General features: G+C 43.6%; 1 long non-coding RNA gene across 3 annotated transcripts; it reads right to left on the reverse strand.

The window, feature by feature from the left end:
- Positions 1-3977: 3977 nt before the first annotated feature.
- Positions 3978-10959, reverse strand: LOC105487822 (uncharacterized). Of its 3 annotated transcripts, none has more exons than XR_011621413.1 (4): positions 10788-10959; positions 8611-8821; positions 6621-6760; positions 3978-4795 (listed from the first exon to the last, which is right to left on the reverse strand). It is a non-coding gene; the product is annotated as an uncharacterized lncRNA (long non-coding RNA). The 3 variants fall into 3 exon arrangements; XR_011621411.1 differs by having other exon boundaries at positions 9198-10959; XR_011621412.1 differs by having other exon boundaries at positions 8611-8824; positions 9198-10959.
- Between the last annotated feature and the right edge of the window lie 768 nt (positions 10960-11727).

The following is an 11727-nucleotide window of genomic DNA, read 5'->3' on the forward strand; positions in this document are numbered from 1 at the left end:
ATCCATGGCTGCCTGTGCCCACCAGGGATCTTAGTGGCCAAGTAATAGCCCTTCTGCATCTCTGGAAAAGTCCACCCTGACTTTTAGCCAGAAAATAATTGTCTATGTTCACAAATTGGCAAAATACATTTCTTGCTACAATAAACAGGACTGCTTCTCAGTAGGGGGTAGGGGAGCCTTTGGATAAATTTCCCTAAAGCTCTCTGCATCTTTTTGTATTTTCTGTCATCTCTGCAATCCACATAAACATTGTCCAGACCTCAAAGATATGATATTAGCTGGTTCTTTTTTAGTTCATTATCCCTTCTGATATACTAGTAGATTATCAAAAGCATTTTCAGTATGTCATAAAATCTGTTTGGTATTAAGTTGTACATGATGTGTTTTTCTCCATCTAGCTAAATAGTTTCCTTCAAATCTGGACCAGATGAGCACCCTGGGACTTGCATGAGCTCATGTGTGTATCTGCGTGGAATGCAGAACGTTGGGTCCCATTGGATGTGTGAGCATGTGTTTGGCCCAAGTGGAAATATCCTTAGGCACCGATGCCTCAGTTAGGGAAAAGATAAAGGCACAAGATCAGATACCACATCTGCAAAATGTTAATGTCCTGGTGATGCTCCCTATTAGAGCCATTTTTCCGTTCTGTTTGATGGCTAGTTTAGGCAAATTGTGACGAGCATGACATTGCCTTGATTCAGTAGCCCCTTGGGACAGGCATCCCATCCGTGCTCCCGCTCACTGTGCCTCTCGCTGCCGCAGGCTCACGGAGGCTCCAGGGCTGGCTCCTGCTCATTCGTTCAACCGGTCTCTTTTGAGCACCTATGATGTGCTAGGCACAGCGGAAAGAGGAGACTAAGAGTGGCCCTTGCTTCTGAGATATGGAGGAGGGTACAGAAAAGCGAACCGACAATTGTGTTACAGCAGGATAAATATATCTGCTAGAGCAGATGAAGGGTCCAGACTAGTCCTGGGGAGAAGTGTGACTCAAGAAAGGCTTCCTGGAGGGGCAATCCAGGAACAGAGAGTTGAAGAAAACCCAAGAACGGGAGCTGGTGCTGGCCAGCTGTAAACAAGACAGAGGTGCCCCTTCTGGCCAGGAGCCGTCTCCTGCAGGGCACGCAGGTTGGCAGGCCCAGCGCAAGCTGTATTTAGTCTCTCCTCATCCTGTAGTGCCCTTGAGAAGTTAGCAACCTGCACAACCTTCCATGGGATCCTGGGATTATCCATGCCTCTTAGTTTCCTAGGGTTGCTTAACAAATTGCCACATACTAGGTGGCTTAAAACAACAAAAATTTATTCTCTTATAGTTCTGGAGGTCAGAAGTCCAAAATAAAGGGTTGGCAGGCCCATGCTCCCTCTGGGGGCTCTAGGAGAGAATCCTTCATTGCCTCTTCCAGCTTCCAGTGACTCCGGGCAAGTTTTGGTTTCAGGTTGCACTGCATGGCTCCAATCTCTGCCTCTGTCTTCACAGGACTGTCTGCTCTGTGTCAAATCTCCCTCTGCCTTTCTCTTATAAAGACAACTGTCGTGGAATTGGGGGCCCACTCAGGTAATCCAGGATGATCTCATCTTGGGATCTTTAAGTTGTTTACATCTGCAAAACCCTTTCTCCAAATAAGATCACATTCTCTGGTTCTGGAAGTTAGGGCATATCTTTTTTGGGTCACTATTCACCCCAAGAGACCAGGTGAATAAGGAAAAGAAGATTTTCAGACAGGAGGAGCAGAGGATGTAAAGGCAGGGAGGTGTTTGTGGACTTGCTCAGTTCTTCAGTGGCAAGAACGCCTGGGGCTTAGGCTGCCAGAGGTGTGGCAGGGAGCTGAGACTGCCTTGGGAAGCAAGGAGCTGGTCTCAGAGGACCTGGAGTGCCCTGCCAAGAGGCTTGGACCACAGTCCAAAGGCAATGAGCAAGCTTTGCATAATTTTAATTTTAACCTAGAAAGGACACATGGGCTGACAGTTAGAGAATGTATTGGAGGCCAGCAAGACAAGAGATGAAGAAATTCCTTCCAGAGGATGTTGCTGTTGCTCAGGTGAGGAATTTGGTGGCCTGGACTTTGGAGAAGAGGTTGTGATGGTGTGATGGGACCACACACAGCACTTGGTGACTGGTGTGAGCTGAGTGGGGAGGGAGCACTGATCCGGAGGTGTCCTGGCCCCAGCACTGCCCATTGTCCACCTTCAGTCAGCTATGGATACATTGGCACTGCTCCTCACAGATCGGCCCTTTGCACTTGACACTTTGAACATGAGTTTTCAAGAGCTTTGAAAGCACTTTGACACAAAAGGACATCCCCAAGCACTGGGTTGAATATTGACCTCTCGAAATTCATATCTTCCTCGAACCCGTGGATGAGACTTTATTTGAAAGTGAGTCTTTGCAGATGTAATTACGCTAAGGATCTCAAAATGAGGTCACCATGGCAGATCCAGGTGGGCCCTAGGTCCAACAGCAAGTGTCCTTATGTGAGAAACACAGAGGAGGAACACTTAGGGAGAAGAGGGGGTCGTGTGAAGACGGGGGCAAAGACTGGAGTGACGCAGACACAAGCCAAGGAATGCCAAAGATTGCCTGGAGCCACCAGAGGCTGGAAGAGGTAAGGAAGGATTCTCCCCTAGAGCCTCCAGTGGAAGCGTAGCCCACACCTTGATTCCAGACTTTTTGCCTCCAGGGCCATGAGAGAATAATTTCCTGCTGTTTTAAGAAACCAAGTTTGTAGTAATTTGTCACGTCAGCCCTAGGGAACTGCTACAGATTGACAATGAGCATGAAATACTTTGGACTTTAAAATAATAATAAGAAAAAGGAAAACAGCAAGATGACTAGAGAGGACTCCTTGTATGGGAGTTCTGTACTAGCAGCTATTCTTGTTCTAAGAAAGGGGCCCCTTCAGCCTTCCTGTTGCTGTGCCATAAGGGACCAAGCTGTCTTGACCTTTTAAGCAAGTTTGCTAATCCCTCCACCTGTTTTCTTTGCTAATATAGCTGTTCTTTCTGTCATGCTAGTGTGCACCCGGGGAGCTGACAGAAATCATTGCCTCTTGATACTGATCATGCAATAAAAATGGCAAGCTGATTAGTCAGCCAGAGAGGAGAAGCCTTTTTCCCATTAGAGGCATGATCTAATGCTGTAATCACCTAGCCTGCTGACGGCGACCAAGTGCTTGTGGTCGCAGAGTCCTCAGAACAGGTGAACCCTGTTAAGAAGCATCCTTCTCCATGGTTTCAGCTGTCCTGCAGACCATCTTAAGTCTCAGTCCCTGAAATACAACAATTAGACAGAACTCCTGTGCTCCTGAGTTTATGACAACCTTCCAACACCATCCTTTAAAAAAAAAAAAAAAAAAAAATATATATATATATATATATATATATATATATATGCAAATAAAAGAGCTCCAGCTTCCAAACCAGGAGGCTTCAGGAAGCCCAGGATTCTTCCAAGGAATATAGACATAGTCTTGGTATTCACTTACTGTTTCTCCACCTGAATGTGTGTCCCTGATCCAATGGATTCAGTGCCTCCCTTCACCCCAAGACAACGCTCACATGAGGCTTTCTGGCTCAACTGAAAGCTTGAAGGAATTTCAGTGCAGAGAGGGAAAAATTAAGCTCAGTGTCAGCCATGACCAACCACACCCCGAGTCCTTGGGCCAAATCTCATCCCACCCAATTCCTACTGGTCTTCCTTCACCTTCAGGCTCCCAGCACGTTGTGGGGTGTGCTCCTACCCTGTCTTCACCTCCACATAGGGGTTTGCATTGACTGTGTTTCTCTTTCCCTGAATGCCAAGCCCCCACAGCCCCTTCCCTCTGTCTACCAGAGAAAGCCCCAAATGCATTAACATCGGAACAATCCTCACTTATTTTGGTAGACACAGAGCTTGAGTGTTTCCTTGTCTAGGCTTTCCATTCCTTTTGCACAGATAAAAGCTCATTTAAGCACTTTTTCTCCACCAGAAAGCCTTGGCCCCCACAGACTAATTTGGGTTTCCATTTTTAGCATCACAAAGAATTGGCAGAAGCTTTGAAATTGCAGTTCTTCCTCAAAGACGCCCAAGAGCCCAGGTCCGATTCTCAGGCAGAATCGAAGTTCGCATCCTGAATTTCCCTCCTCTTACTTCCATCAGAGGGAAAGTTTTCCCTAAGCCCTCAGAGAACTCCATCTTTGTAAAGTAGAAGATGCAGTTCTTCTCCCGGTAATCAGCACTGGGTGACTTTGATGAAGAAGGTTAACTGGTCTAAGCATTGGACTTGCTAGGTATAAAATAGAATTAATAATCCCTTTGTGCCATAGGGTTATTGTAAGAATATTTAAAGAAATAACTTAAGAAAAGTGTCTGGCTTGGTGTGTGGCACACAAAATATGTCCACTACTTCTTCCTTTCATTGTGTGATTAAGCAATAGTTTGCTTTGTTGCCTTATACAAGGATGATAATACAGTTCTAAAGATTATCTGAAGTTCAGAATCTGGTTAGCAAAGATACACTGAGCTCTCAACAAAGCCAACAAGCACTGCATTATAGAGTGTTCCCTTGGCTCCATATTTGCACATGCCTGTAATTATTTATTTGAGATGAATTCCCAGATATGGAATTCGTGGTCAAGAGGTACATATATTTTTAGGACTGCTGCTATACATTGCCAAATTGCCTGACAGAAAGTCTGTGCCACAGACTTCTTACCTCCCCCACAGAATTGTGTCCAAGAGCCTATTTCTTGGAATCTTGAGTTTTTCTCAAAGTGTATTAGCTTGATGGGAGAAGAGTGGTTGTAGAATTGTTTCTCAAACCTGGAAAACAAGCATCCAACAAACCCAACTCACTTATTTTAAAAATGAAGATCCTAAGACTGAGAGAGATTAAGTGACTTGGCCAATTCATCTGGTTAGTAAGACAGCCAAAATCCATACCCCATGTTTCCTAATGCTGGAATTCTTTCCATTATACCACTCCAGAGACAGAGTGTTAGCCCTGAGGTGAAACCACTCAGGGACTGCTTAATAACAAAGTTCAATTAGACCAAAGGGAAGGCGCTGTAGAGAAAAGTGCTAATGCAGAGTTTCAATTAGTGTCTGGCTAATTCATTCTCAGATAAGTATAGTGCAGTGTCTGTGTTAGCACCACCTACTGGTGAAAATTTAGACTTGTACAGGATTCCTTCTATGGAGTTGCAGGTAGAATGGGAAAAATCTCCGGGAGATTTGGACTGCTTTAAACAGTGTTATTCTAGAAAGAAGTCCGTAGAAAAATGAGTAGGTATGGAGTCACTGAGTCATGAGCCATAAGGACTTCAACTTCTGTGGTCTCAGAACTGCTGTGAATGAAGTTCCAATTTCCTGAAGCGACAAAGTCAGTTTCCTGTTCTTCCTATCGGCTATGTAGAATGTAAACCTCTTCATTTTTCTATAACCTAATTTCTAGTTTAAGTCTACATTTTTCTAGTGGCAGGAAACTTAATATATAGTGTCTTCCTGGTAAAAATCACTCACTTCGGTGTTTATTCAGTCATGCCAGTTTCAGTCACTCAATTCAAAATTTCATTCCCTTCCCTTCTTCTTGGGGTTGCTGGTAAGATCCTGGAAATATAGGATGGCGTAGGTGGAAAACGGGGTTCTGGGGGACTGAGAGAGGGATGGGGTGGTGTGGTCCACGGCATCCTTAGCCTGAAGCAGACCTGGTCTTTGGCCATCGGCACCTATGTGTAGTGGCACTGTGGGGCCATACTTGGAGGCTGCCAAGGCCTCTTTGTTAGAGAGCCCTCCATCTCCAATATATCCTTCTTGTCCCAACCTCAAGCTCTGCTCAGGTCTGTGGCCCTCTTTTGGCCATTTAATGCCCATTTTGGAGACAGGAGCAAGGGAAACTTTCAGATGCTTTCTTACATGGGCCTGGCTATGAGGGATTGGGGGCTTTCCTGGGGCCTCCCTGCTGCTTTGCTCTGTTGCGCTGTCTTCTCCACTATGGCCAGCATATGATGCAGGGGGTGGCAAACTATGCCCTGTAAAGGGCCAGATAGTACGTATTTTAGATGAATACTCCACTCTGTCACTGTAGCACAAAGGCAGCCACAGTCAATATGTAAATAAACAGGCGTGGCTGTGTTCCAATAAAACTTGACTTAGGAAAGGAAGTAGCATGCTGCATTTGGCCCTCGGGGCCCTTGATGATCTCGACATGTATCTGTGCAGTTCTCCCCTAACTCCAGGCATCTCCCACAGATCAGGGCACACATTCTCAGGTCTTGGCATTACTAAACCTATCTTGATGATTTGTCACCGGCTACCCCACTTCAGAAAATCACAAGAAGAGGGAGCAGGCTAAGTGCAGGATCCCTCAGGGTTGTGTCAGCATCTTCTTCTTCCCCTCTCCTCTTTCCCTAGCTAGAATAATCATCCTTTCCTCTCTTTCCATTCTCTTGTTTGTAGTATAAACTTTATGTCATGCTTACATGGGGCTTAGCCTTCAGATTTCATCACACTTTTCTACCGCAAACCTTGCTTACGGAGGCCCCAATCTCTGTAATAAGAGTCAAGAGCCTAAATGGTTCAAAGTCAAGAACTTGACATTTGTTCTGTGTTCTTCATAATCCCTCCCTTCCCAGTGAGTAGTGGATACCTGGAGTGACTGGGAATACGGTCCCATGACGTCTTCTAACTCTTGCTAAGTTCTGGGCTTCAACCAAGCCTCAGCCATACTCTAAGGGCAGCTGGATTCAGATAAGTTTGCTGGTCTGGTGGTTGTTCATTTGTCTTTATCTTATGAGGAAATGAGAAGAGTAAGGTTAACTTGACATTGTTAAAAACACTGCTCACTCACGTGAATAGAAATGAATCCTTTCGGTGCAAAACCATTTAGAGCAGAGCATTTCGAACTGCAAATTGCAACCCTTTAGGGTAGGGGTAGGCAACTTTTTTTCAGTAAAGGCACACATTGTAAATATTTTAGGTTTTGTGGGCTGCACTCAACATGCAACTCTCAACTCGCAACTGCTCAACTCTGCCACTGTAGTGCGAAAATGATCAAAGACAATGGGTAAACAAATGAGTGTGTCTGTCTTGTAATTAAACTATTTATGAATACTAAAATGTAAATTTCATATAATTTTCACCAGTCATGAGATATCATTCCCCTTTTGATTTCTTCCAACCACTTAAAAACATAGAAATTTTTTTTATTTTATCTTATCATTTTAAATTTTATCTTATCTTTTTTATTTTATTTTTTGAGACAGAGTCTCTGTTGCCCAGGCTGGAGTGCAGTGGTATGATCTCAGTTCACTGCAACCTCTGCCTCCTGGGTTCAAGCAACTCCTGCCTCAGCTTACAGAGTAGCTGGGACTATAGGCATGCGCCACCATGCCCAGCTAATTTTTCTCTTTTTTATAGAGACAGAGTTTCGCCATGTTGGCCAGGCTGGTCTCGAACTCCTGGTTTCAAGCAATCCGCCCACCTTGGCCTCCCAAAGTGCTGGGATTGCAAGTGTGAGCCACTGCGCCTGGCCAAAAATGTAAAAAACATTTTTAGCTTACAAGCCTTACAAAAAGAGGTGGTTAGTTAGATTTAGCCTTGGGCCATAATTTGCTGACCCCTCAATTAAGGAGGTCATGAAATCAGTTAAGTGATACTGGATGAAGAATTTTTTAAAAAAGAAATAAGATAAAGGAGAATGAAGGAGACAAAATATCAAAATATACTGTACACAAAAAAGGTTTTGTAAAATGTTGATTTCAGTTAATACACATTTGTGTGTATTGCACTGTGATGCAAAACGTATTTCTTGCTGTGGAATGTGGCTGGAAAAAGTTTGAAAATCATCAATTTGGAGAAACATTTCTTTCAGTATGACATTTTTATTCCCAAAGAGTTGTGCCTTTATTTATTCCACACATCTTAAGATTTGATGTTAGTGTTGCCAGATAAAATATAGGACACTCAGTTAAACTTGAATTTCAGATTAAAAATAAATAAATTTTTAGTATAACTATTTTCCATGCAATGTTTGGGAAATACTCACACTAAAAAATTATTCATTTCTTATCTGAAATTCAGATTTGACTGAGTATCCTGTTTGTTTTTCTAAACCAGACAATCCTATGTGGTATATTACAACTGATTTTTATTATTACTCTAATGATCTTAAAACTCAGGGTAGGGGCAGCCCAGTTCAGCTGGTAACTTAAGGGAAAATCTGGCATTTAACAGTTCTTCCTATATGCCAGATTCTGTGCCCTCTCACAATTGCAGAAGCACTAGCCCTCACTACAGCCCTCTAGGAAAGGTACAGCTTTGTTGTCTTCACTTTACAAGTGAGGAGACTGAGGCACAGTCTGACCCCAACAGGGGGTTTAACAATATAAGAGGGATGGTTCCAAGTCCTTGCCACACCGCCAGGCTGTTGGGAAAGGCAAGCCCTGTGAAAGGGCCATGAGCAGTTCTTGGTCCTGGTGGTGCAGTGAGGAGGGCGGACCGGACAGTGGGAGTGGCAATGAGGGTGCCTTGTCCATGGAGTATTGGAACCCAGTGTAAACATGATCCAAGTCATTTTATATTCACTATGCAATGCCGTTGATAACCTGCCCCCTCCCCGTCGAGGCTGACTTCCTCACCTGCTTGACATGCCACTATCTGGCATATGGTTGGTGCTCAGAAAATGTTACCTTCCTCTTTCTTCCTGCTCTCCTTTTCTCTACCTTGGCAAATGAGTTGCAAACCACTTGCCCATTCTGATGGGTGATGGCAGCCTGGACTGTTGGATTGAGAAGGATTCTGAAGTTGAGTCTGCTCAAAGCAAATGAGTGCTGTGCTCTAGAGGATCATCTGCTGGAGAGGTAAGAAGTGGTTACATGGATAGATACCACCCACCATCCTATAGTTTAATGCTTCAGCCTCCAGAGCACAAGCAAGCATGCTGAGCAACGATTCCCCGTGAGCCCCAAACTCCTTCCCACTTAAGACAAAGTAAGAGGGGAAGGGGAAGAGAGTTTCTATCCATCACATCGCCTTGTCCCACCTCCTCCAACACACACAATTCCTGAGTGACCTGGAGCTAGATGCTTGAACACGGATTGGAGAGGCATAAGCAGACTGGACAGACAGGCAGGGCACAGGTTTGCTGGGCGCCAAAGGCCAGAGGCAAGTTAACATCTCCCCTCCCATTGCCCTTCACCGCCTGAAGCTTTTGTGCTTGGCTCACCATAGTGTGACCAGGGGCCTCTGTTCACATGTGCCTTTTTGGAAGCTGTGGGGAGGAATGCCTTTCCTTGACTCAGTTATGTGCATGGCTGGAGGCAGGGCTACAAAAATAGGCTGAAGGCAAGACTTTCCATTCTTCCATTTCCCCAAAAGTAGTTTCTTCTTGGACACAAACTGCCATCTTCTTCAAATTCCCAAATTGAGTAACCACTTGGAAGGTTTTCTTGTTCTTTTTTTTTTTATTTTTATTTTCAAATGATTTTTCCAGCTGTAATTTTTCTTCAGTATGGAATTTTGCTCTTTCTGCCTTGAACTTCATTATAAATCCAAGTTTAAAATCAGAACTATTATAAATAGCCTTGCGTACAGCAAGCGTTTGGGCATGCCATGTTTTAACCTTGAAGCAGCCCACCATTTAGGTGGCTCTGTAATTCCTCAGCTTCTCGTTTATCCCCTGCCCCTATAAATTAGAAAGGCCACATGCGGGCAGGCCTTCAGATGGAAGGAGTTGAGAAATTTAAGAGTGTGTCTAAGGTCAAAGAGAAGGGATGTTCAAAAGCATAGAAAGGTATTCGGATAGTTTGTTTCATATTTAATAGCTTTGGCAATACCTTATTTTGTTGAATTAGGGCCTTGTGGGTCTAGCAATGGCTTCCAAAACTATTTAGTCAGTTTCCTCTTGGGGAGCGGTGGTAGAAGGGGCAACCCTTCCTCTTACGGCTCAGGCCAACTTTATATTTTGTACAGAGGTGAGGATATTAGTCATGATATGAAGGAGAATCCATGACATTTTGATGATTCTGGCATATGTACATTGAAAAATTGCAAATTTAATTTTTCTTAGCATACCAGAGAGACGAGTTTCCAAGGAAATGGGTCTGACTCTTGAGCTCTGTTTGATGTTGCTTTGGCCAAATGATTTGGTGAGTCACTTGTTATGCCTTTCCCTCGGGGTTCAGTGTTGTTTTTCATCGTGTCCTTAAAATCAACTTCTAAGCCACTTAAGTGCCTTGACTGGACTTTCTGGGGCCATATTAATTCCAATCTCAGAAATTTTGTTCTTGCTTAGATATTCCCAGGTTTTCTCTCCCCTACACCCTATCCTTCTACACAGCCCAGATTTCAAGGTCCCCTACAGATCTCAGGTCAGTCAAGCCATCCTTGACTTGTGAAAAACCATGTGATTTCTCCCATCTTTGAACTCCTTTTGGGATCATCATCAATATCTAATCTTTGTACTTGATCTCTAAGAATCATCTATGTTGTTTAAATTTTTCTTAAGGGAAAAGACTATGTCTTATGCTTTTTCTGTATTTTCCAAAACACCTGCCCCATGTTGGGCATGCCCCAATCAATACTGGATTGATAAATGATTGAGAAGTCTTCACTAGGTCTACAGTTCATGCACCTATAAACATGGAGCTTCCCTTTATCTTTGTAGGATTTGACCAGAATTTGCCCCCAGCCTTACCCGATTACAGGAAAAATAGTGTTCAAAGTGGGAAGCTAGTTCTGTGAATCCACATTTCCTTTGTTGGGCAATGATCTAGCTGCATGTGGCATAACATTTGCTGACACATAGTGTACTCACTCTTTCTTTTTTTTTTTTTTTGCCAGAAAAAGACTATTTCCATTCAAGTCACAAGTGGTGAAGGGTGGTGTGGTTTCTCTGTGACCTTAGGCGAGTCATTTCACCACCTTCAGCTGCAGTTTCCTCTTCTACAATTTTCCACCTCCAAGGTTGGCAATTCTGTGGTTTGGGGGCTGCTCAACGCTTCTAAGAACTCATCTAACAGATATGTTTGCATGACAATGGGAAGGATTCTAAGGTTCCACTTCATTTTCTGCTCTGGATCTAATGTGAATGGATGGGGCCAGCGATGTTAGTAATTATTGGCCTGGACCTTCTCTCTGTATTAACTAGAGCTCCTTATATCCTTCTAGCTAGGGGCTCAGAGCCCACCTTGAGGATGGCGGCATTAACCCGTCTGCTTAGGGACATCTAGACATTCTGCTAATCGTTCTTGCTACCACTATGTATATCCCTGATAGTGCAGAATCTTCTGCCTGTGGTTCTGTAAGTGGGCCAAGTTAATTCTTCTGTTAGAGCCTTTGGAAAATTCAAGACAGGTACCAGTGACTAATAAAGTGACTAATAAAGGCTATATTAAATGCCCTTTCTCTTTCTTTTTGTGGTTAATGCAACAACAAGATTGTCTAGTTTTGTTTGCCATAATTTTATAAGTTGTTGCCTTTGGTGACATATTTCTGTTTCATCATTTTAGGTGTCACATCTTGAGGACAGATGTCTTGTGTAAGACATGGGCTGATTTTCATTCGCCAAAAATTGGCCCTTGTGTTAGAGGGAGAGTAGAGGAAATCACTCTATTATTAGACTTTGAAATGAATGTTTATGGCCCTATAAAGTGACTACCTAGTGTGCTGTCTGCCATGATTGAAGACAGATCTAAAGCTAGGTCTAAGTAAGAAATATCTACTATCTGATTGCTGTTGTATTTAATAAGCGATTT

Source organism: Macaca nemestrina, chromosome 3 (genome assembly GCF_043159975.1).
Source record: "Macaca nemestrina isolate mMacNem1 chromosome 3, mMacNem.hap1, whole genome shotgun sequence".
NCBI lineage: Eukaryota > Metazoa > Chordata > Mammalia > Primates > Cercopithecidae > Macaca > Macaca nemestrina.